At 35.9% G+C, this 24876-nt stretch overlaps 1 long non-coding RNA gene across 1 annotated transcript; it reads left to right on the plus strand.

Annotated features, from left to right (window-relative positions):
* The first annotated feature begins 11252 nt into the window (after positions 1-11252).
* Positions 11253-12700, plus strand: LOC114322855 (uncharacterized). Its single transcript, XR_014332026.1, has 4 exons — positions 11253-11404; positions 11687-11754; positions 11837-11916; positions 12429-12700. It is a non-coding gene; the product is annotated as an uncharacterized LOC114322855 (long non-coding RNA).
* The last annotated feature ends 12176 nt before the right edge of the window (positions 12701-24876 follow it).

Here is a 24876-nt window from a genome sequence, read left to right on the forward strand (position 1 = left end):
CCAACACAAGCTTAACAAACATGCTCAAACATGAGACATATGAAACAAGTATTGAAAATACAAGGAGAGGGGATGACCCTCTCCTATTTAGGTCTCGAAAACCACCTTTCCACCAATGAAAATCCTCTGGATTTCAGTGGTAGAAAGGTCATGCAAAGGCTAGAACAAGAGCCAAAAAGGATGTCTCAAAACAAGGGCTAACAAGGCCTAAGAGGGGGTAGACAACCCCAAATGCAAAAATGACCTTAAACAAAGATCTTAAGGACTGAAAAATAGATCTTTTTTGTAGTTGTAAGTTAAGCTTAGATCAGCATGCAAATAGGTCTAAAAGCTTAAGCAAAATCAAGGGATTTAAGGATTAGAAACTCACCCTTGATGAACACCTTCAAAACCTCAACTCCAGCAGGTTTTCCAAGCTCAAACCAAACCAATAACACCAAAACTAACTCCTAAGCACCTCAGCAACAAAAGGATGGTGTTTGAGTGTTAAAGTAAAACAAAATGACACTTTAAGGCACAAAAATAAAGAAAAAGAGCAATATAGAGACAAAGCTATATGTATAACTCTCAAGCCAATTTTCTAAACTTGGAGAAGGGAGGAGGAGCCTCCCTTTTATAGAGAACCAAAAGCTAAAGCTTCTCAATGAAGCTAAGCTTCAAGTCCATCCCTCCATACATGTGTATGGAGGATGGTTCTAGTGCTCTCTAGCTGTGCCAGTTGGTCAAAAATATCTCCAAAAAGGTGACAAAAAGCAACCGACCACTTGAAGTGGTCTTCCACAACAAAAACTGGTCGGCCATGGGTAGGAGAAGTCTACACAGTGAAAACAAGCAAGTGGTGTGGTGGCCGACCAGAAAAGGTGGCCCAAAGACCAAGAAAGCCAGTTATCCGACCAAAAAACTGGCTGGCAGGAGGAGAAGTGGTCTCCAAGGGGAAAAACTAGTCTCTCACCCTTGTACCACCTTCCAAACAAGGAAAACAAGGTTTGTACCAAAAACAAACCAAAACAGATGCTAGACGAGAGATCGGTAGGCAAAGCACGCGGCCGAAAGCCTCAAAAACTAGTCTACTGGCATTGTAATAACCCCGACCTCCGATTAATGCTAAACCATGATTATTTATGCCTAACAGTAATTTAGAAGGAATTCGGAATTAAATTGATATGTATTGCATTATTTTTGTGTTTCTATCTGTTTGCGATAAAATGACCTGTTCATGCCTTTGACTCTAACTGCGAATTGAAAGCCTTATTGGCGACTGATTCAAAAATTGATTAGTGTGTTATACTAGTTAGATTATATGTGATTTTATGGTAGGTTTAATTAAAATTTGGTTGGTATGATTATATTAGATTATATAATGCTAAATTACATTAGTTCAAGTTAATTACCTAATTGCAACTTAGTGGGCCACTTCTAAGAGCCTTGTTTGGAACTTATTGTGCATCATTCTATCATCCATTTCTTGACCAAACCGTGGGAGAGAGCTAGAGATAGGAGAAATTCTGGTTTCAACAAAATTCCTTGGAGAATTGGAAGAATTGAAGAGTTGTTGCATATTTGAGCTTCTAGGCTTGGAATTGAAGACATAGAGGTAGAGAATTCATCCTTTTAATTATGAATGTGAGTTGTTCTTGCTAGGTTCATGGTGAAATTGGTATTTAAAGTCAAGATTTAGCTCTAAGTGTGGTTTTGAGAGTCCATCGAAGCATGCATGCATAAATTTCTAGGCTTTGAGTTTGAATTCTAAGATTTCTTCCATGCATGTGTTATTTTCACTCACATTATGGTCATTCATCTTGTTGTCCATCAAATTATCAAGTTTGATCATGTTTTGGAGAGTTTGGATTCAATGAGATTCTTGCATGTTGTATTAATGGCATGTTCTAGGAATTCATGTTGATTTTGCACAAATTGGGTTGCTCTTGGGCCATGATTTCTTGAAATGATTTTTAATACATGTTGTTTTATGAGTTATTTTATGTTTTCTCAAATATTGGCCCAGAAAAATGAGTTTTGAAGGCTTAAAGGTTGAGTTTCATGCTTGGAGGTCAATCTGGATTTTCCAGGAATTTGACCCACATTCGAGCGGGTACTTTCGCGCTCGAGCGTGAATCCTGAGTACATGCACTTCTGCTCGAGCGTCTATAGTTACGCTCGAGCGTGAAATGCATATACCTCGAAGTTTGTGTGTTTTGCAGTCCGCTCGAGCGGAGGTCAAGCGTGAAAATCTTGCATCCAGTATTTTTGTAGATTTTACAGTCCGCTCGAGCGAGGAAGTTCATGCTCGAGCAGAGCTTCAACATCTGCATGTCCGCTCGAGCGGGGTAATCCACGCTGGAGCATGGACCTTATCTTCAGCAAAATTTAGGAAATGGTTTTCAAGGCATGTTTGCATCCTCATTCCATCCTAGGCAGTTGTAGCAGCGCCCGCGAAGGCCCTCGCTACAGTTCGGACTCGATTTGTGTCACGGTTCTAAATCTGAACCAAAGAGTCCAAATCTGGCAAATCGTTTTGAGAAACAGATTTTTGAAAAAGTAGTGCCAAACATGGACTGCTTTGCCAGATACAGAGTCGCCACCTAAATATTTTAAAATGGGAGAATTTAAGAAACCCTGACTCGGTGCCGAAGGCCACATGTCCGTCATCACCGGAGTTGTCTCGGCTCGGGAGCTTGGGTACGATCGGGGAAGGTCAGCTATGAGCACCCCTTTTCGCCCGGTCCGAAGACCGGCCTCTACTAACCGTGATATCCGTTTTTGAAAACTTTATGTGTTCTTAAACCAATTGTTAGCCTAGAATTACTATGTTATGCGCGCAGCAAACAAGTATAGACCAAATTGCCCAAATTGGAACAAAACATTTCATGTTTGTTTTGAAAATGGTTTGCTACTCGCAAGTAGGCTAAAATGCAGATTTTGCCACCCTCAAGTGGGCTTTTAGAAAAGATGATTTTGCCACTATCTAGTGGGCTTAAAACTCACAGTTTTGATACATTATTCCAATTTAGATAATTCAACCTCCATCCACAGGCATTCAAGCAGTTATATCACATAAGCAGCTAGCCTCATGGTAATCATGCTATCATGGCAACATTCACACGCATGCGATATGCTAAAGCATAAAAGCTTACCTAGTACTCCGTGCCAAAATAGTAAACTAGTTAGCAAAATGTGCGTGTCCTAGTTCATGTTAAATTGCCTAATGCAACACATACAATATGCAATTTAGATAGGCTCGGTTAACCTAAGCATGGCATATGTAATGCGATCAATTATCATATATTCGATTTGTAAATTGAAGTACAAATGCAGTTAGCGTGATGTACCGAGCCCAATACATGCAGTACAAATGCATGAATGCACGCATGCATAGCATAAGGTATGCTGAATTTAAACATGCCCTAATCTACCATCGTAAGCAGGTAAATAAAAGGGAAGAAAGAAGTGGGGTTGGAAGACACACACCACCCACACACACTTATTACATCATTGCCCTCAATCGGAGGGTCCAAATAAATATTACAGTCCCAAATAAAAAACAAAATAAAATTATTACAGAATTCTTAATTAATTAAAAGGAAGGATGCAAAAGAAAGGAGAGGGTGGCCACAGCCGCTGCCTCGGGATGCGCAGATGATGCATGCTCGGAACTCGGCTCGCCCGAAAAACCCGTGCCGTACCCCTGCCACTTCTGTTTGTACTGCCTTATCTCTCTGAAAATTTCCCAAGTCCTGGAGCAGGTTCCTCACACACTGCAGAGCACCACCGGCCAGACAGAATTCCTACCGGCACCCCAGAATTTCCGTCGGCTGTTGAATTGATAATCGGCACTTAAAATGTTGCCGGCCGGCACTGAATTCTGCCGGTCGGCAGAAACTTCCTGCAGAGACAGTTTTGACAGCAAACAGAGAATAGACAATGCATGGCATGGGGTTTTCAGGTACATGTAAGCATGGTCATACTTCCTATCATGTTTTGAACTCAAGGAAACATGTCCTTCGATCTTCGAACCATCAATGGTGCATGGTGGCTCAAAGAATCAAATTTGCCATTTGATATAAAGATGCATGCAACAAACAAAATGAAAACCGAAGCCTTATCAAGTTGGAGTCAAAGGCCCCGGTGACCGGGAATCGAGGCACATTACATCACTTGAAGTATGAATGTTCCTTGATTCCCACACTTGGTTTGACACCCCAAACCAAGTAAATGCAATGCATGTTATGCAAACATGGCTCAAAATGCAACATGATACCAAGATGCAAGGCACAACAAGCATTATGCAACCAACATGACAAATGTGTAATGCCAAGCATACAAGGTGCAAATATGATGCAAACATGGACCAATTTGGGAATGGGATTAACATGCTACGAGGCTTAACGAAGTAACCATGCAACAAATATGAAACAAGCATGCAATGGGGCCTAGAACCATAAAGGGGCAGACCTTAAACCATCCCAAAACAACGGCCAAAAGATGTCTAAAAGGTGGACCAATACTCATGCTAACAAGCAAACTAATGGTCCCAAGGTTAAGGCACAAAAAGGAGACAACTTACCCCCACCAACATGACCTCTCATGGCATGATTAAAACAAGTAAAAACAGAATTTTACAGACCAAGATAGAACTCCAAACTCTCCTAAAATGGCAGCTATGGTGACTCCCAAGAGGCATATGCACCAAGGCTCAAATGTAGGCATAAAGGGGCACACCCTCAAGACACAAAAGGGATCATGAATGCGAGCATGCAAACATGATTTAGGGACTGAAATGGCATGGCAAACAACTTCGACTCATTAAAGTGGACCAACTAAGGCATGCTTGTGACTCATATACTTGAGGGCTCACAAGCCAAAATGCATAGCAACCATGTCAAACATGTCAAACATGACCAAATGGATAACCAACAGACTTTAAGCATGGAAAAATAGTGCTAATATCTTCATGGAACTAAGCCAACACATGCAAAAATCATGGTCTAAACACAAGGGACATTTCTAGGCCAAAAGGAGCAATACAAAGCAAGTGCTACAAGCATACAAGGAGGCACAAATCCGGCCAAAAACAGAGATCCCACATGACCTAAAAACACCCAAAAAGTTCTGAAATGAAGCAAAAGCCAAGCAAGCATGCATGCCACCCTTTTGGGCCACAACTCAAGGAAACAAGACAATAAAGGGAGAGGGGTGTCCCTCCCCTATGCAAGACTTCAAACCGACCTCTTCAACCCTAAAAATACACTGATTTTCAGTGGTGAAGAGATCAAAATACAAAGATGACCAAAGCTTAACCAAAGAGGCAACAAAAGTGGCCAAACAAGGCCTAATAGAGTGAGTTTGCACTCAAAACACCAAACAACCTTAATGAAAGTTCTAAAGCATGAAAATATAAGCCTTTTTTATGTTATACACAAGAGCTAAAATAGCAAGCAAGATAGGTAGAAAACTATTGCAAGTTTGGGGAATATAAAGCAAGATGCTTACCCTTGAAGAACCCTTGAAGAACAAATGGTCTAGCCCTCTTCTTTTGATCAAAACTAGTCCAAAAACTCAAGAATCAACCCCCCAAGTTCCTCAATCTCGGAGTAAGGTGTAATAGTGTGTGTAATAGTGCAAAAGTAAGGTAAAAACCACCTTTAGGCCAAGGAAACACACACAAAGGAGGGGAGAGAGGAAGATATAGGGATAGAGTGTATCTATATCTCAAAGCTCTGGTTTTTGGTTCCAAAATTCTAACCTAGAATAAAGAGGAAGACCCTCCCTCTTATAAGACTCCCCCTTGCAAAGCTTATACAACAAGCTTGCTTAGAGGGAGATCCCTCCATACACGTGTATGGGGGGAGGCAGAGTTGGTGCCAGCTATCACAGCTGGCACAAAATATCTCCATAAAGTGGATGAACAGTGGTCAGCTGCCCAAAAAAGTTGTTTCAACAAAAAAAAGTGCCGATCGGCAACAAACTATGCCGACCGGCAATAAAATGTGCCGATGGAAGCAAAAGACCAGCCGGTGGCCTCTAGCCACTGCCGGTGGTGTGTAAGGATGCCTTACAAGGCCTTCCTTGCCCTTCCAAGGCAAAACATAAGTGTTCGGTGTGAAACCAGACACTACACGGTCAAGTTTGGAGATCCTGAAACAGGGCGCGCGAGCCGAAACCTCCGGGAACTCTAAACGAACACATACATGAATAATCACCGAGTGTTCCAAGCGGTGACGTCCAAGTCTCAAGGACGGTCAAAAATGGGGTGTCTACAGCAGTCCTAGGCCATGTTTAAGACCTTTTTATGAGGATTGAAGGTTAGAAACACACTGAGAACCAACGCCATAAGTTTAGTGCAATTAGAATGTGTGTTTCAAATGTGTATTTGTTATGTGTTATGTAGGTCATGTGCCGCGTTCTGTCTGACTAATCTGCTCCGTCTGTTTGTCTCAAGACCAACTATGAGTAATAACTTAGTAAAGTTATGTTCAAACTGTATCTACTTTCTGTGTGATAAAACAAGATCTGTTTTCCGAAATAATATGCTCTATACAATGAATAATTGTTCAATTTCTGATGTGTATTCGTGACATCCTTAGCATCATGTGATAGCTGTTAGCTGTTCCCCGGTATCGGAGGTTCCTTTATGGAACTTATTTCTGTCTGCACTCTGTTACCCATACCGGAGGCCCTGTCACGGGGGCTCAGCTTCTGTTCTGTTGCCCGGATCTGGAGGTTCCTTTATGGAACTGGTTATTTGTAACCTCGCGTGTATACGTTCTGTTCTGTTCTGTTATGTTCTGTTAATGCTAATGGATGTATCACGTAAACTTAATCATGACTTATGATTTCTGTCTGTATATGATATGGATAAATGATGAATTTGATACAAATCTGAATTATGATTTCTAAATCTGTACGAACTCATTCATTGAAACCCTTTACTCTATTATTATTCACTGGGCTTTCACTCACAGTTTATATTATGTACGTAGGTGAGCCGGCACATGACCAGGGCCAGAGTTGACGGCCTTCTGTTTCGTTTTTGTCATCCAACTGTTGTGCCTCCCGAGGAGGTTCCGAACGAAGCCTAATGCCATGGTTGTTTTTGTATACATGCTAGTCTTTGTGTATGCTCTGTAAAGTCAGGTCTTGGGAAGTGCATTCTATATATACCTTGTAAATATTGTGTATCTGGACTGGCATGTTTAAGTATATATATACAAGTTTTGAAATGTTCTGTCCCATGTACGTTATCATACCTCATTAGACCTTGTCTATTTTGTATTATTGCTTCCGCAACCCTTTATTATTTGCTAATTTGTTCAGAGGCCTTTGGTAATCCATGGATTACTGGCCGGTTACGGTGCTAAACCCACATGGGTGGGTTTGGGTCGTGACAGGCATCAAAAGTGGCATATGACCACAAAAGTGGTCTCCTGAACCACAGTGTTTCTCTAGGAAGAGGCAACAAGGCATGGTTCAAAAATCACGCCAAACGGAGAACGTTAAGCGGTCCTGAGACAAGACGCGCGGCCGAAAGCTCCAAAAATCAAAAACTAGTCTCCAAACGGGAAAAGTGGCCTACGACCACAAAAAGTGGTCTATGACCACAAAGAGATGGTCTATAAGACCTCTCCCTCCCTCCGAGAAGAGAAAACAAGATTCGGTCCACAAACCGAGTCGAAGCACAAAGAGTTCAGAGGCCCGGAGACAAGACTATCAGCCAAAACTCCGAAACCTCGAAACAAGCGCAACATACACTATCACCGAGCGCTCAATCGATGACGTCTGAGTCTTAAGATCGGTCAAAAATGGGGTGTCTACATGTAGACACTCTATTTTTGACAACCCTTACGACTTGGACGTCATTGCATGGACACCTAATGATGAGTTTATATGCTCGTCAAGTGCTCGAAGTCCTCAGCGGGATGCCACAGCTTTGAGCCTTTCAAACCTTGCACCCTTGTTGCCTCATTCTTGGACCAAGCCTTGGTTTTTCAAGCCTAAAGCTTCTGGTGGCTTGCTGGCCACCTTTTTTGGGCTGCCGGCCATCACTTTTTGGCTGTCAGCCACTAATATGGCTTGTCGGCCACCACTGATGGTTGGCCAGCCAGCAATTTTTTTGCTGATATTTTGTGATAGTTGTGCTAGCTGTTTCCACAAATGCATGCATCTGCACCCACGTGTAGGGCTGGATATTCTTGTAGGGAATTCATATTTTCTATATATACGAGACCCCTCTCTCTTGTTTTAAGGTTAGAAAATTTTGAGATCAAAATTTTTCCTCTCTCTCCATAATTGTCTCTCTCTAGCAAATCTCTACACTTTTGCCTACAAATCCTTGGCCTTTGCATACGCACCCTTAACCAGATCTTCTCATCTTTGAGTTGGGGCACTTTTGAGCTTGGTTTGAGCTCTTGAAAGGTGTGTTGTCTTGGTTTTGTTGCTTGAATTACTTCTTCTCTTCAAAAGGTATAAGGCTTTGCCTATTTGCTTACTTTCTCTCCTATTTTACTTGTTGTTTTCCAACTGATTTTGGGCTGTAAAACTTCTGCATTTTTGGGCTGAAACTTGGGTTCTAAGGCCATTAAAGGTTGAGGAGCAGTTCACTCTTCTTTGTACCTTGTTTTAGAGGCCTTTGCCCTTGTGTTTCCCATGCTTTTATCATCTTTTTTTGAGCTTTAAAACATTAATTTTCAAAGTTATTTCAGTGGCCAAAATCATGTTTTGAAGTCCAAATTTGGAGGGGTTAGCCTCCCCTCCTTGTGTCTTGCTTACTAGCCTAGTTTGTGCCATGTTTTAGCATATTAATCTAGACTTTTTAAGCTCAATTCTAGCATATTTTAGGACTGTATTAGACCTGTTTTAGCACCATTTTTTAGTGATAGTTACATTTGAGGTTTGTTTTGCATGCTTATAGTGTAATTGTCCTCATGAGTTTGGTGTTCTAGGCCTTAGACACTATCTTGTTTGAGTTGATTGCATTTATTTATGCTCTTATCACTCACTTTCAGCACTAATCATCTCTATAACCTCCCTCATTTCTTGGCTTTTTGCTTTGACAGTGGTTCAAACTACTTGTTTGTCTAAAGCATGAGATTGAGGTGTCATGCTTAATGGTTTAATCCCTTAGGGGGGGTCATTACCAATGGTATGGTGTCTCTTTCATGCCTAAAACAACTCTTGGTTTGAGCTCTCTTTCCATTAGAGGACTTAAACTCACTCTTTGGACTCAATTGATTAAAGGATGATTGGTAATTTAAAATGGAGTAATTAAAATTGGGACTAAAATGGTGAAAGATAATAATTTGGTTGTGTTCAATCAGATGTTAATTGAACATATGTAAGCTTGAACCATTTTATAATCATTAGTGATGAAATGATTCAAGGTTCCAAGGTCACTACTTCCCTCGATCATTCATGATAGGGAGGTGGTTTTGAGAGTCTCATTTTGTTGCATTTATTGAAATTGCAGACTTTGGTTCACATACCATCATGCAATGAAATTGCTTGAGTTGGTGGTTTGTGAATCAAGTTCATTACTCCTTTGATTTGTTCATGAAAAGGAGGGGTAAGTTGTGCAGACAACCCTTGAAAATCTCTGTGCATGCTTTATTTATTCTTTGTTGCAGCAAGAAGAACTGGGCAACAGTGGCCGGCAGGTGGCCGACAGACCAACATTGATGGCTAGCTGACCATCACTGGTGGCCGGGAACCCTCATCACTGGCCGGCTGGCCACTGATGCAAAATTCAGCAGTGTGTTCTTTAGGCCAAATAGAGTTGTTCTGGAAGTGGGTAACAATGTTAGTATTCTATTGCGCAACAAAGACTTGTTAAGGTGCTTTAATTAGGCATGAAAGATAATGGTTTATGATTCCAGCCTCGTCAGGAGGTTGTTGACGTGCTTTTGAATCATTAACTATGATTTATGCACTCTTAATAATCTAGTTGTTCGCAACAATGGGTTAATTTTTATCGAGTAATCATAACTCATTCTAATTTTAATGTTTTTAGCAGTTAAAAACAATGCCACCTGGGCAAAAAATGATTAGATGGTAAGAATTTGTGTGTATATAAGTTAGAATTTTTCCACGAGAAAGTAGCAATAAGGTCTCCACTGAAAATTGAAATGCAATGTTGTGCAGAGAAGAAAGGCAGATGCAGTGTGCATCGATTTTCCTAGATCCATTCCTCATTAGGACACAAATTACTCAGGGGCTAAACAAGGTAAATTTTGATAAATCCTAATAAAAGGGCATCTTTAGAACTAATTAGTCAAATGCATCACATTGCAATACATATTACAAACTTATGATGATCTTTTTCTTTTTCTTTTTTCAAACGGAATCCTATATGGGGCTCATGAGATGTTTATCATGCTCTTTTTCATGTTGCAGATTATTTTTTAAGGAGATTGCTCTTTGATATATTCCTTTTATGCTCTTTTGGTTGCTTAGAAAATGGGGAAAAAGAAGAAAGGAGAAAGAAAATTTTGATATACTTGTGTGTTTTTCTTTTTGTCTATTCTTTCATACAACGACACAAATCACTTTATCAAGAAGGATGTTCCTTGTGAGACCAACTAGCTGACTCATGTCTATACATTCATCCTCCGTTCTGAAGCTACCTACAACATCCTCATTGACAATGTGGAGAAGCAATCTGGCAGCTTGTACTCTGATTGGGACCTTCTACCAACAAAGACAATCAACTGAGGCCTATAAGGTAATTGCTTATGCTTGGAAGATTTGTCTCATATTTGACTAATTCAGCGTTTTTATTATTTTTTTCCTTTTCAAATTTTTGATAATGACCCAATTGCTTATTGATGACAGCTTGAAGATAGGGACGACAAAATTCTTTCTTGATCTTGAAGATAAGAAACCAGTGATAGTGAACATTTAGTTAATAATTCATTTTTATTTTTTCCTAAATTTATTTGACAACTGAGAATATGGGGTCGGCAGTTGGGTTGAACATTTTCTTGTTTTGACAGGCTTATGATGATATCCCAAAGGAGATACCTGATCCTGATGCCATAAAGGTATTCATTTAAAATTCTATGCAGTATCATATATACTCATGTTTTGAAATTCTTGTTAGAAGTAATGTAGTCATTAATGTTGTGTTTGGTTACAGGATTTGAAAAGGGATTTGGAAAAGAAAAGAGAAAAGGTATGTGAAATTAGGTGAAATATAGACATATTTTGAAATTCTTGCTAGAAGTAATGTAGTCACTAAGTAAGATGGTTTCCAATTTCAGCCTGAAGATTGGGATGATGAAGAAGATAGTGAGTGGACACCCACAACAATGCTTAATCCAGACTACCAGGGTCCATGGAAGACAAAGATATGTGGAATTTCTACGTTAAATTTATGTAACTGTTGCCATTAGAAACCACTGATTTATAACTAGTAAGTTCCTTTTTTTAGAAAATTAAGAATCCCAACTAGCAGGGCAAGTGGAAGGCACCTATGATTGACAACCTAGGTTGCTCTAAATCTTTACGTTACATGTTTCATTAACACCGAAAAATTGCTACTATGCTGTTTTGAAAAATAGGTAAAAAATTGATTTTTTAATTTTTTTTTTTTTTGACTTTTTAGCTTTTTGTGTGAAAAAAGTAGAGGTGATATGGCCAAAAAAATCAAAAACCCAAAAAACTGACTTTTTACTATGTTGCCAAAATGCTGCAGAGTTCAAAGGTGACGATGATCTCTATGTTTTCCCGAAGTTGAAGTACGTGGGCATTGAATTGTGGCAGGTATTTCTATTTTTTCCCTCATAAATGGTTTATCATTCTTTTGGAATTGTGACTATGAAGCAAGTTGCATGAATTTTGTCAGGTGAAATCTGGAACCCTGTTCGACATTGTCTTGATTTGTGATGATCCGGAGTGTGCAATGAAGCTGGCAAAGGAAACATGGTATGGACATATATATATGACAATATATATTTCTATTACATGTTTAAATTAATTTGTTAATTTTATGTTATTTTTCAAATAAAAAATTATTAAGCGCATGCAATTGATATTTTTGATGTAACAAATGCATATATAATTTTTATAATAACTAATTATTTGCGACAAATGTCATTGAATACTATTTGTGACCGAAATTAGATGGTCGCTAAAACATAACAAGCATTTTTTTTTTAATTTTTTGTGACGGCAAAACAATAGACGCAAAAAGTAAGTTAGGTGGTCGCAAATAATTTGCGACCACTACTTCACCGTCACAAAAAAATATTTGCCACCTCCATATTTATGTCTCCCATTTGCTGTTGCATGGGTTGTCGCAAAAAAAATTGTGATTATATTTCTCTTTTTTACGACAGCTGGTAGTCGTTGTAAAAAATACTTTTTTTAGTAGTTTTTTTTTTTGTGTATTTTTATATTTAGCAGTGTTTTTGTTTTTGTAATGTCTTTGTTAACAGAGAACTTTTGAGACCCATGAGGAGAGGTCCGTGTCATTTGCCAATAATCATGAGTCTAGTTGTAATTTTGGTAATATTTGGAAGCTCACTGTAATTTACCGAAGAATCTTGCTAACTGTTTCAAAACTTTGCACACAAAGCTTAGGTGAGACCACGAGCAACTCCGGGAAGGAGGCAAAAGAGTTATATGAGGTATTTTTTTTAGTGAAATTGTTTTAGCTTTGTATTATAAGAGGCATTTTATTTATTTTTATTTTGGCTCCCTACAAGTAGCTAGTATTTAATGCTAGGCAAAATGTCCTCCCGTCATTCATCCACATTTGCTTCCTATGTCTATCTTTGCTGCATTTCTGTTTGCTTTATATTTGTTGTTTACTTTTTTCTCCAGCCATTTGATCATCTAAAAATATTATTGTTGAAATATTATAATCATTTAAAAATATAATCGTGTAAAAATATTATTTTAAAAAAAAATTAGTAATATATTTTTAAAAAGTAAATATTTATAATGTCATGTCAACAATCAGATTAAAATTAAATTAGTATGTAACATGTCATAAAAAATATTATATTTTTTTTATTTATGTTTATAATATTTTTCTTTAACAGATTAGTTAAGTTAGTTTAATTAGTTATCTAAAATAAAGAATTTGATTAGAGTATACATTAACTAAACTAGTTAAGCAAAATAGAAATCAAAATGCTTGGTTCCATTTTTTCAAAAACATTTTTCAAAAAATTTTATTTTCTTATTTTTCGTGTTTTTTTGTTTTTACTATTTTTTTTTAATATTTTAAGCATTTTTACTACTTTTTGGACACACTTAACATAAATACACCTAAAAAGTTAAAAATTGTAAAAAAAAATTTTAAAAATTCACTAAATGTCAAAAATACAAAAATTCAGTATATTTTTTTGTATTTTTATGTATTTATTAATTTTTTAAAATATTTTTTTACAACTTTTTTAATTTTTAAATACATGTACGTAGGGTGCATCTAAAAAAGTAAAAAAAAAATATTAAAAATTTTAAAAATATTCACTAAAAATAAAAATAAAAAACGAATTCAGAAAATTCAAACCAAACATACTGAACAATATTTTTTTGTGTACTTTTATAAGATATTTTGCCTAACAATTTTGGAGTTGCTCGAATGGACTTTAGCTATTATAGCTAGTTACCTATTTTACTCCTAATAAATAAGCTAGTTAGTAAGTACAATAATTATTTTAACCTTTTTTTCGCCATCTCTTCCTTGGAATGGCTGCATTTGAAAAGTCATAGAAGGCTCTCTTTATAATTTGTGAATGAATAGATAAAATAAGGATGAATTATAAATATACACCTTGAGATTTGTTTAAAATATTAATTACTTCTTATAATTTTAGAAATTATATCTCGTCCATTTAACTTTATAATTTCATAACAAATGATTTTTTTATCGATAAATTATCAAGTTAATTTACAGTTTTTAATTATGTCAGAAATTTATTTTAATTAATAATTTAAATAATTTTATTATTATATAAGAGCGCAAATATGATTTTTTTTTTAGTTAATTTTATTAAATAAACAATTATGACAATGAATATTTGTAATTTGCTAAACAACAGAGACAATTATATACCCATAAAATAAATAGTATCATTGGAACACATAAATAAAAAAGTAATTAGGTAAAATAAAGAGATACTTTTTTTGGATGTTAGCTAGTTAAAAGAGCATCTCACTAGGCATATAATAATTGTTAGTCAAAATGCCTAGTATAACTTATATTTTTCAATGCAAATGTACTAGGCATATGATTAGACATTTTAACTTAATTCACACTCGGAGCATATCCAAGGGAATAGTTAAACAAGATTTATTAGACATTTTAGCCAATGTAAGTCTATTTTGAGCTCCAATGGACTAGCTATTGGGTTAGCTACTTTATCATCCAATTTTTTTTGTGGCTACAATTGAAGAGCCTCAGAGGCTCTCTAAACAATTATGTATGTGTATACTTTAGATTTTTGTGTATTTATGTCTTGGATTTGGGATTTTACATATTTTATATATAAATATGTGTGTGTGTGTGTGTGTATGTAGCAATTTTATATGTTCTTTCAATTATGCCTGATGAATTACGGAATAATATATTTTGTATTTTGTATTTTTTTCTCCTCATACTACAGGTTTTGTATGTTTGTATGAGCAAATTTATTATTATTGCAAATTTATATTAGTAAAATATTAACAATTACTATTTTTTTATTTTAAAAATTAATTAAGTTAGTTTAAATGATTAGCTAAAATAAAGAGCGTGGTTGGAGAACACAATAACTAAAGTAATTAGGTAAAATAAAGAGTGTACTTTTTTTGTACTTTAGCTAGTGAAAAGTAGAGAGTGTGGTTGGAGTTGCTCACTAGTTTACATGTACCTAGTCTTCAAAGGCTAGGTAAAATGTATTAATCCTTATAATCATTTCCTTTCATCTTTATTGCTAGTGTGGCATTCTACAAAGTTAATAATATTTAGATGAATAGCTAAAATAAAGAGTATGATTGGAGTAGAAATATAAAAAATTGACAAACAAATAAAATATATATACTTTACAATAATATTTAGATAGATAAAGTGCCTATCACTACAAAAAATTTGACTTTTTGCGACGACAAATTGCCGTCGCAAATACTCAAAGCGCCGTCTCAAAAACGTTTTTACGACGGCAAAGGGGAGGTCACAACAAAGGGTGTTGCTAAAAGTTTTTTGCAACGGCAAAGTGTCGTCGCCTTTTTTCTGCAACGGTAAGTTGCCTTTTTTGCGACGGAATTATGCCGTCGGCAATAATATGTAAAAATCTAAAATTTTTTGAGACGGCACTGTGTTGACGTCGCTAAAAGTGGTATTTGCAAAGGAAAAAAATGTCGTCGCTAAAAGTGTTATTTACTACTGGGGTACTTGTCGCCGCTAAAAGTTATTGAGACAGCACAGATATGCTGTCGTTAAGATATTATTTGCGACGACAAACAAGACTGTCGCGAAAGGTTTTTTCCAACTATTGGCAATATCTTTTGCGACGGCAATGCTAACGTCAAAAAAAAAAAACATCAATAAAAATTACCTGTATTAAATGAAAAATAATTAAAAAAGAAACCGATAATTATATAATAATATAAAAATTCTAGTATAAAAACAACAATTCATCCATAATAAAAATATTCTTCCATTCATAACAACACACCAGCAAAATTATCTCGCTACATAATGTTGCATAATACATGTACAATGTTTAAATATATAATGTTGTTCACAAATCAAAATAACATAAATAAAAAATAAAAGTTTTCCTCATGATTTTTCCATAGGTAACAAAAGCAAAAGTTAGTCGCAATCTAACTCCCGCCTGCATTCCAAAAGAAGCAAACCGCTACTTAGGAAATATCTGTAAACAAAAAATAAAAATAATTAATGACAATATAATTATGTGTTTATATTTTAATTACAAAAAAATAAAAAAAATATAATAAAATTAATTACTATATAACTACAAAGATAATTAAATCCGGCTTTAACTCCCAAACCGGGAACCCGATTGGAGTCCCGTCTTCTCCCACAAGTCTCTCGTGCCTAGGTAATCATGTGTGCCAAGTTTCGTGCTAATCTGACGCCATTCGGTGATTTTGGGGCATCAACACCTCGAATTCAAGTTTCTTAAGGAACTAGTTTGCCTAGAGTGAAATTTGGCTGTAACTCTCAAACCGGGAACCCGATTGGAGTCCCGTCTTCTCCCACAAGTCTCTCGTACCTAGACGGTCGTGTGTGCCAAGTTTCGTGCTAAACCGATGCGATTTTGGGGCGTCAACACCTCAAATTCAAATTCCTTAAGGAACTAGTTTGCCTAGAGTGAAATCCGACTCTAACTCCCAAACCGGGAACCCGATTGGAGTCCCGTCTTCTCCTACAAGTCTCTCGTGCCTAGGCGGTCGTGTGTGCCAAGTTTCGTGCTAAATGATTTTCATTTAACAGTTTCTAAAAATAATTTTTTCACATTTCCTTAACCTCCTCATCCTTGACTAACACCTACAAATCCTCACTTTTATATGCTTAACCTGATTAAGTATCTTATTTCATTTATCTCAATTTAGGAAATTTTTAAATATTATTTTCTTCATCTTTACTAACTAATCTAGAATAAAGATTGGTGTAGTCTTTTAGCTTAGCATCTCTAATTATCCTTTTAACCTTCTTATTCTCCAATTTATATCTTTTAAAATCTTCACTTTTTTATCCTCTTGTCATTTTTCAAACCATTCATTAGATACATATTGATCATACAACCAAATTATTAGAAAAGGATCATACTTTTGAATTATTGTTTGATGTTTTAGCATTGTCAGTTGAAATCTGAGATAAATCTTCATCATCGTCAAGAATATCATCATCGATCCTGCAAACGACCTCTCTTGGTGCTTGAGAAAGAATTTTGACACCAAGTAAATCTCACGAGTACAAACTACCAGAAAACAAAGGCAGCAATATCACAAAGTAACAGTAGTTTGACAATGATATACTCACTCCAACTTCTTTTCCTCTTCTTCCAACTTCTTTTCCTGTTGACAAAAAAAATCCCATGACTTAGTAAGAACTGATGGTGATAAAATAGTATCCAAATTCACATGTTTTGAGTTCCTATGCTGCCTTGACAAATTCACACTGCAGCTATGATGTGGTCAAATAACTATACCTTTGGATGATTTGTTATGACATCAATTGATCCAATAGTTTAACTACAGAAATATTGAAGCTCAAATTCCAACAAAATTATAGTTTGCTTTTGAATTCGAGCCCCATCAAATTCTTGTCAGATCAATACAGCCAATGCCTAGCCATAACACTGAACGTATTTTAGGTAGGCATGTCAAACCAGCCATTTAACTAACTTATCTCAAAAGAAGAAAAAGAGACATTCAAAGACTTAATATATATATATATATATATCTAGAACTTATTACTTGTGTTAATTTTTAGTTCAATGAGTTAAGGAGGCAACCTGAATCAAAACCTATTATGTTGAAAATTGAGTAGAAGATTGCTTGAATGCAGCCCATCTAAAAAAATGGTCAAACTACATGCTTACTTCAGGCAGTTCTGCAGGTATAAAATAGTATTGCTAGCTAAACATAAATTCAATCCCACATTTGATACTGCTGCTGCCATTCACATAAATCTAGTACATCAAAAAAGTGACCAATATGGCAATTAGGCTTCATTGTTCAAGGCCTACACAAAATGTATTTACACCCAAAAGGTTGAAATAATGAACTAGCATAAATGACCTTACCTTTTCCTCAGCTGAGCTCTGCAAGACCTCCAATATTGCATCTACACTGATAGTTGCTTGTCTTGACTGAAAAAACAGAAAGAAGACTTATTTTATATGCTTAAAATATAAATTCAAGTTCACATCTGAGTAAAATGAATAAAACAACAAACTTTCACACACATGGCTAATGATCCCATATGTCAAGCATATTCACATTTTAACCCAAAATAAGCTAACCAACCTTCGAAGTTAATAAGGCCATGAATTAAATAGCTGAATCATTAAGTTATTCTCAATACATCTAGAATTCCAGCCTCATCCCTGCCTGACACCACTGGGTATGAGTTGGGGTTAATCGGGGTTGGGGATTAATAAAACTAATCTGGTCTAGGTTAGAAATAGGGCATCCCCTCCCTGAACCCCCATATTTTTTATATATTGATTACCAACATACCCTCTTAATATATGTTTATTATGTTCACTACGTAATAGTTATTTGACGAAGCAAGTACCTTCATGGACTTCACTTCATCCAGGGCAGCAAGGATGTCCATCTCTCTTTTTGAATCCAAGGTTCTATTCTCCAAGGATGTCATTGCATCTCCCATCTCTCCAGTTTCCATTTTTTGCATATCCCATCTCCAAGGATGTCCAAACCAATGAATAACATCACTAGGATAAAATAACAATATAGGTGAGTTTTTAACCAAATAACTCAGAAAGTTAAGAGTACAAAAAAATAACTACAAAATAAATCTAATAATGCTGTTATAATGACATGCCTGCTCTAAAGGAGACTCAAATGCACCTCATCTATATGGAGGTTCTTCAAGAAAGGTAAAATCCGATTATTAAAGCAACAAATTCCAACTCTTGTATATACAATGTGGGTAAAACAATAAATTCCAACTCGAGAAGAAGTACCACCATCCCCAATGGTGAGGGTTTTCTCTGAATCAATCATGGAAATCTTGCAGACTTCATTATCATCTCCACTTGGATACATATTCTTCCCATCGAATGGCGCTTGAGACATGGAAACTTCTGGCTCAGGGCTATTGGGGCTGCTGAAAATGCAAGCTCGTGCCCTATAGAGATGGAGTGGCAACAGTGGTAGTAATAGTGAAAATAACTTGAAAAATACTTTATTACAAATTTTGGCATTGTTATACTTTGTGCCAATATTTTCCTTAAAAAAATAACAAAACAAAATATTTATTACACACATATATATACATATATTGACGTATGCACAAAGAAACATATATATGAAGATATGTAAACATAATTTCAGAAAACATCATCCTCAACCACATTTTTAGATGCACCACCCAATGAATTTTATTTAATTCTCACAAATTTCACTCATTCCTATTATAGTAATGTCATTGAGAAAAACAATCTAAGAATTTATAAAGGTCATTTCTTTATCAAACACAAATTCAGAATTGAAAATTCCAACAATAACAACAACAAAAAAACGCTAAAAGAAATTCTCGCGTGAATCAGATAAGCAATAGTCCAACACTAGAACACACTTGAATGCATAAATTACTCAAAATTTCAATCAACTTACCGATTCCTCGTGCGAAGCTGCGAATGCGAAAATCGACCAGTTCCTGAAGCCATCGCGACGGAGAGGAACTAGGCCGAGGCGGAGCTCCCTAGGACAAACGGTACGAGCCAAGATAGTGATTTTGTGAGGTCGTTAGAGAGATTCAAAGCGGAGATACTTTGGGGATGGTAGTGAGGGACACAACGCCATTGAAGGTCTAAGAGTGAAGCTAGGGTTAGGAATTTTATGTGTGAAGAGGACTCGAGCGTAGCACTCTGATGCCTAATTGGTGTATGTAAACATATATATTTGTCGATGCCGTGGCTCGACGCCGTCGCCTGCCATGCTCACAGTCGTAAGAGAGAGAGAGAGAGAGAGAGAGAGAGAGAGAGAGAGAGAGAGAGAGAGAGAGAGATTTGGTAGAAATTAGGGATTTTGGTTCTAAGAGATTGGGGATTTTTGGTTTTTTTTTTGCCGGCCTGGGGGGGGAGGTTGGCGGGAATGGAAAAAAATGGAGGGAACCGAGCGGGATTAGGTTAGTTTTCAGCACAAATGAATATTTAAATAATAAAATGATTTTTTTTTTTTTTTTTTGCAATAGAGGTTGCCGTTGCTAAACAAATTTATTTTTTGTTAAAATAATTTTTTTTTTATAGTTGATGAATTTTTTTTTTTTACTTTTCATTTTCTATTAGTTACTAAGGTTGAGAATTTATTTGTTTCATTTTTATTTTAATGAATAAAAAAAATATAATTATTTTTTATTTGGTAGAAGTAGGGATAATATTTTAATGAAAAATATTTTCCATGAAAATAAATTTATTTTTTTGTGGTCAATGAAAAATATTTTTTTGCGATCCATATTTTTTTTTTTTTTTGTTACTAAAAATCAGGAATTAATTTTTTGTGGTAGAGGATAGGGAGTGACAGTAGTGGTGAAGGTAGTGGATAAGAGGTGATAGTGGTAGTGGTGGTGGCGACAAAGGAGATTAGTAGTGAAGTTGTGGTAGTGGTAGAGGAGATAGAGTAGCAGTAGTGGAGGAAAGGTAATGGTAGTAGTGGTGGTGGTAGTGGAGTGGTGGCGATAGTGGTAGTAATGATAGTCGTAAAGGTGGAGTGGCAACAGTGGTAGTAATGGTGGCAATGGAATGGCATTTGCAGTAGTGGGGAAGGTGGAATAGGAGATAGGTGGTGAAAGACAGATAGGGATGAGAGATAGAGAGAAACAGAGACAGACAAAGTGATGAGTGAGAAGAGAGAGACAAAGTGGTCTCTAAAAATGCATTTTCTTGTAGTGTCTCGATAAATCGAAAGGGAGCTCAGTAAATATAGAAAAGAACAGACAAATAGACAGGCAGATAGAGAGAGAAGAGTGATGAGTGAGAGAAAGTGAGAGAGAGAGAGAGACAGACAGACAAACAGACAGACAGATAGATAGAAAAACAGAGAGAAACAAAAGATGGGCGAGAGATAGACAAAAAGAGAGAAAGAGATCAAAAAAAGATGAACGAGAGAGAGAATAGAAAAATAGAGAGATAGAGAGAGAAGAGAGATGAGCGAGAGAGACAGAGAGAGAAGAAAAATGAAAGAGATAGAGAAAAGAAAGATGAACGAAAGACAAAGAGAGAGACAGACAGACAAACATACAGAAAAAGAAGAGTGATGAGTGAAAGAGAGAAAGAGAGAAAGAGAAGAGATAGAGAGACAAGAAGATGAAAAAATGGGTGAAGAGAGAAATGTAAATATCAAAAGAGTAACACAACGTTGTTTTTTTTTTTAATTTTTTTGCAACAAAAAAATACCGTTTCATTTTTTTTTTACTGAAAATCAAGAACTAATTTTTTGTGGTAGAGGAGAGGGAGTGGCAGTAGTGGTGAAGGTGGTGGACAAGAGGTGGTGGTAGTGGTGGTGGTGATGGCGATGGCGATGGCGAAGGAGATTAGTTGTGAAGTTGTGGTAGTGGTAGAGGAGACGAAGTGGCGATGGTAGATGAGAGGTAATGGTAGTAGTAGTGGCAGTAGTGGTAGTGGTGGTAGTGGTGGTAGTGGAGTGATGATGATGGTGGTAGTAATGGTAGTCGTAGAAGTGGAGTGGCAACAGCGGTAGTAGTGGTGGTAGTGGAATGACATTTGCAGCAGTGGTAAATGTGGTAGAGGAGATGGGTGGTGAGAGAGAGAGATGAATGAGAGACAGATAGAGAAAAGAGATAGAGAGACAGAGAAAGAGATAGAGTGATGAGCGAGAAAGAGACAAAGTGGTCGCTAAAAGTGCATTTTCTTATAGTGGATCGATAAATCGAAATGGAGCTCAATAAATAAAGAAGAGATGAGGGAGAGAGTGAGCAAGACGAACATAGCGGGGGAGAGAGACAGACAAACAGACAGATAGAGAGAAAAGTGATGTGTGAGAGAGAGAGAAAGAGATAGAGAGAGACAAAGAGAGAAAGAGAGAGAAAGAAAGCAAAAAGAGATTAATGAAAGCGAGACATAGAAAAAAAAAAGACATAGAAAGGAGAGATAGAGGGAGAGAGCGAAAAGAGATAAACGAGAGAGAGATAAGGGAGAAAGCGAGATAGATAAAGAGAAGAGAGAGAGAGAAAAAAGAGAGATGGGCGAGAGACACAAAGAGAAAGAGAGAGAGACAAACAGAGAAGAGTGATGAGTGAGAGAAAGAGAGAGAGAAAGAGAAAGAGAAGAGAGATAGAGACAGAGAAATAGAGAGACAGACAGACAGACAAAGAAGAGTGATGAGTGAGAGAGAGAAAGAGAAGAGAGACAAATATAGAGACAGAGAGAGAGGAAGATGAAAAAATAGGTGAAAAGAGAAATGTTATATCAAAACAGTAAGACGACGTCGTTTTTTTATTATTTTTTTATGACAGAAAAATACCGTTGCATTTATTTAAACCATTTTGTGACTATATATATGACGCCGTCTCAAAGCCACAATATATATATATTTACTTTTTTTTTTTTGCAACGGTACCTATTACAGTCTCAAAAAATTCTTTTTTTTTTTTTTGCGACTACAGCTGGTGCCGTCGCAAAAATACTCTATTTTTTTTGCGAAAGCAATTTTTGCCGTCGCAAATCTCTAATTTTTGCGACGGCAAGTTGTGCCACCTCAAAAAGTCACATTTTTTTTTTGCGACAGCAAGTTGTATCGTCGCAAAAAACCACATTTTGCAACGGCAAATGTGCCGTCGCAAAAAGTTCCGTCTTTTAAGCCCGCTTTTCTTGTAGTGTACATACATTAGAGACACTCTAAGAGAACAACGAATTTTATATTGTCATCTTATTTTTGGGTTTTTTTTTTATGGGTTTCCATTTTTTTTAAAAAAAAAATTATCTTTCTATTATACAATTAAGTCCACAGACAACCAAGTATTATGTAGTATTGTCAATTTGGTATTCTTAGTTAATAAGAGATTGCAATACATAATAAGTATTTTATCTTTCGTCTCTCATATTTAATGAGAGTGAATTTTCAATCCATAACATTTTTCTTACTACATAATTGATTTAAAACACTTTGTAATGATATATAGTATTTCAAAATTACTAAATAATTAGCCAGGATGAGGATGGATAATTTGTGTGGGGTTGTAAGGATGTGGAGTGGCATTATATGTTTTGAAACAGATAACTAGTATGGTGAAAAATTATTTAGCATTTTTTAAGAAAAATTATAGGAAAAATTAGTGAAATATCCCTCTCCAATTTTGTGTATTAGGAGAGGTTCAAGATTTTTTTTTTATTAGCTAAAATCTCTCAACATTTACACTGAAAAAATTCAACTTAGAGAAATTTCGACACTAACTCAGAGTAATTTCAAAATTTCTCTGGGAAATCAGAAAAAATTCTCTGCGAAAATTAAATTTCTCTAAGTAAGGCAAAATTTTCTTAGTCGAATTTTCTTTGAATGAATGTTAAGGGACCTTAACTATTATAAAAATATTGTACATCATTTATCTTATAAAATCTTAATATCAGGAACCTTAAAAAAATTCCTCAAAATTATATGATACTTTAATTTGATAATTATTAATATAAAAAATAAAATCAACTATATTTGTGTTTGTATTTTAGAAAATAGCATTAAAAATATCAATTGATATATTATAAACAAAAATGTTTAAGAGCACTAAAAGTAGAGCTTTAATGAGAGCTCTACTTATGTGGCAGTGGGCCCCACTCATGAATAATTTAACGACAATTATACATACCACTAAAAATGGTGCTCTAAATCACCACTAGTGAGTTGGCACACACTTAAAAGAAAAAAAAAAGGAATAATGCTTGGGACCCCCTTTTGGGGGTCACCCGCTCACCTCCCTTTGCCACGTGGCAGGTGGTGATTGGAGGAGCAGGAAAAAAAAAGAAAAAGAAAAAGAAAATGTAACCAATGAGAGAGAGAGGGGGTCAAAGGGGGTGGGGGGAAAAGGGGGGATGAATCATTGTTGAAAAAAAAAGAAAACATTGTAGCAGTGGGTGGGGCCCACTGTCACATCATTAGTGCTACCACTAATTAGTGGTCTCAAGCATTTTCCATGATTTAATGTATGTGTTTTTTTTTTTTCTTTTTACTCCATGCCACATCATTAGAGCTATTGTTAGAACTCCAAATTTAGAGTTATGAATCATTGCCCGATTATAAAATAGATACAAACCCTCAAAATGGTGTGTCATATGCCTTTTTTTTGGGTGAATACATACCATATGTCTCCAGTTACGACTTTTGTAATGTTTGATTATGATTTATTATAATGTTAATTATGACTTATATGATTTGACTATGACTCATTGTGATATTACTTGTGACTCATTGCGATATTAGTTGTGACATAATCTAGTTATAACATTTGTGATAATTAATACCACAAATATCATAGCTTGCAAATGATGTGTATTATAGCATTACCTTATCTATACTATATATTATAGTAAAGTGAGTTTTCGTGGGAAGGCTTGTGGGAGCTCTACAGTCCAACTGAAATTTTGAATTAAAAAATAATTTTAAAAAATGCTATTGGCTAACACATTAATGTAATAATTATAAAAATATTAATTGTTTCATGATTTATGTTTTTCAAAAGGAGAGTAAAAAGAAAATCTTTCCTGATTTGTGCAAACCTATTACTTACAAAATCTTATCTTTCATTCTTCCTTTTCTTTTTTGTCCAATCTATTCTCTCTCTACACAAAACCCTAACTGTTACACAATCACAATTTTTTTTTTTCACACCATATAAAGCTCACTTATCGCTCAAAATATTATTTCATGCAATAGATCACCACAATACTTTTAAACTCTTTTGCCAAAGATATTAAAGGTTAGTTACTATTTATTATTTTCTAATTGACTATGTCCTATTTTTTTCTTCAAAATTTATGGCTAAGTATATATGTGATGGTTCTAAGGTAGAGAGGTATATATGTATATAGGAAGTACACATAACAAAAACAGAAAATTTGTGAAAAATCCACTCTAGCAATTGTCTCAGGCAACAGGTCCAGTAGATATTTTTTATTAGTGAGAGATCCACATTTTGTGATATAGTTTGGTGAGAAGTCCAAACCTATT

The sequence above is a fragment of the Camellia sinensis genome, chromosome 6 (genome assembly GCF_055761805.1).
Source record: "Camellia sinensis isolate YWXY chromosome 6, ASM5576180v1, whole genome shotgun sequence".
NCBI classification, from domain to species: domain Eukaryota; kingdom Viridiplantae; phylum Streptophyta; class Magnoliopsida; order Ericales; family Theaceae; genus Camellia; species Camellia sinensis.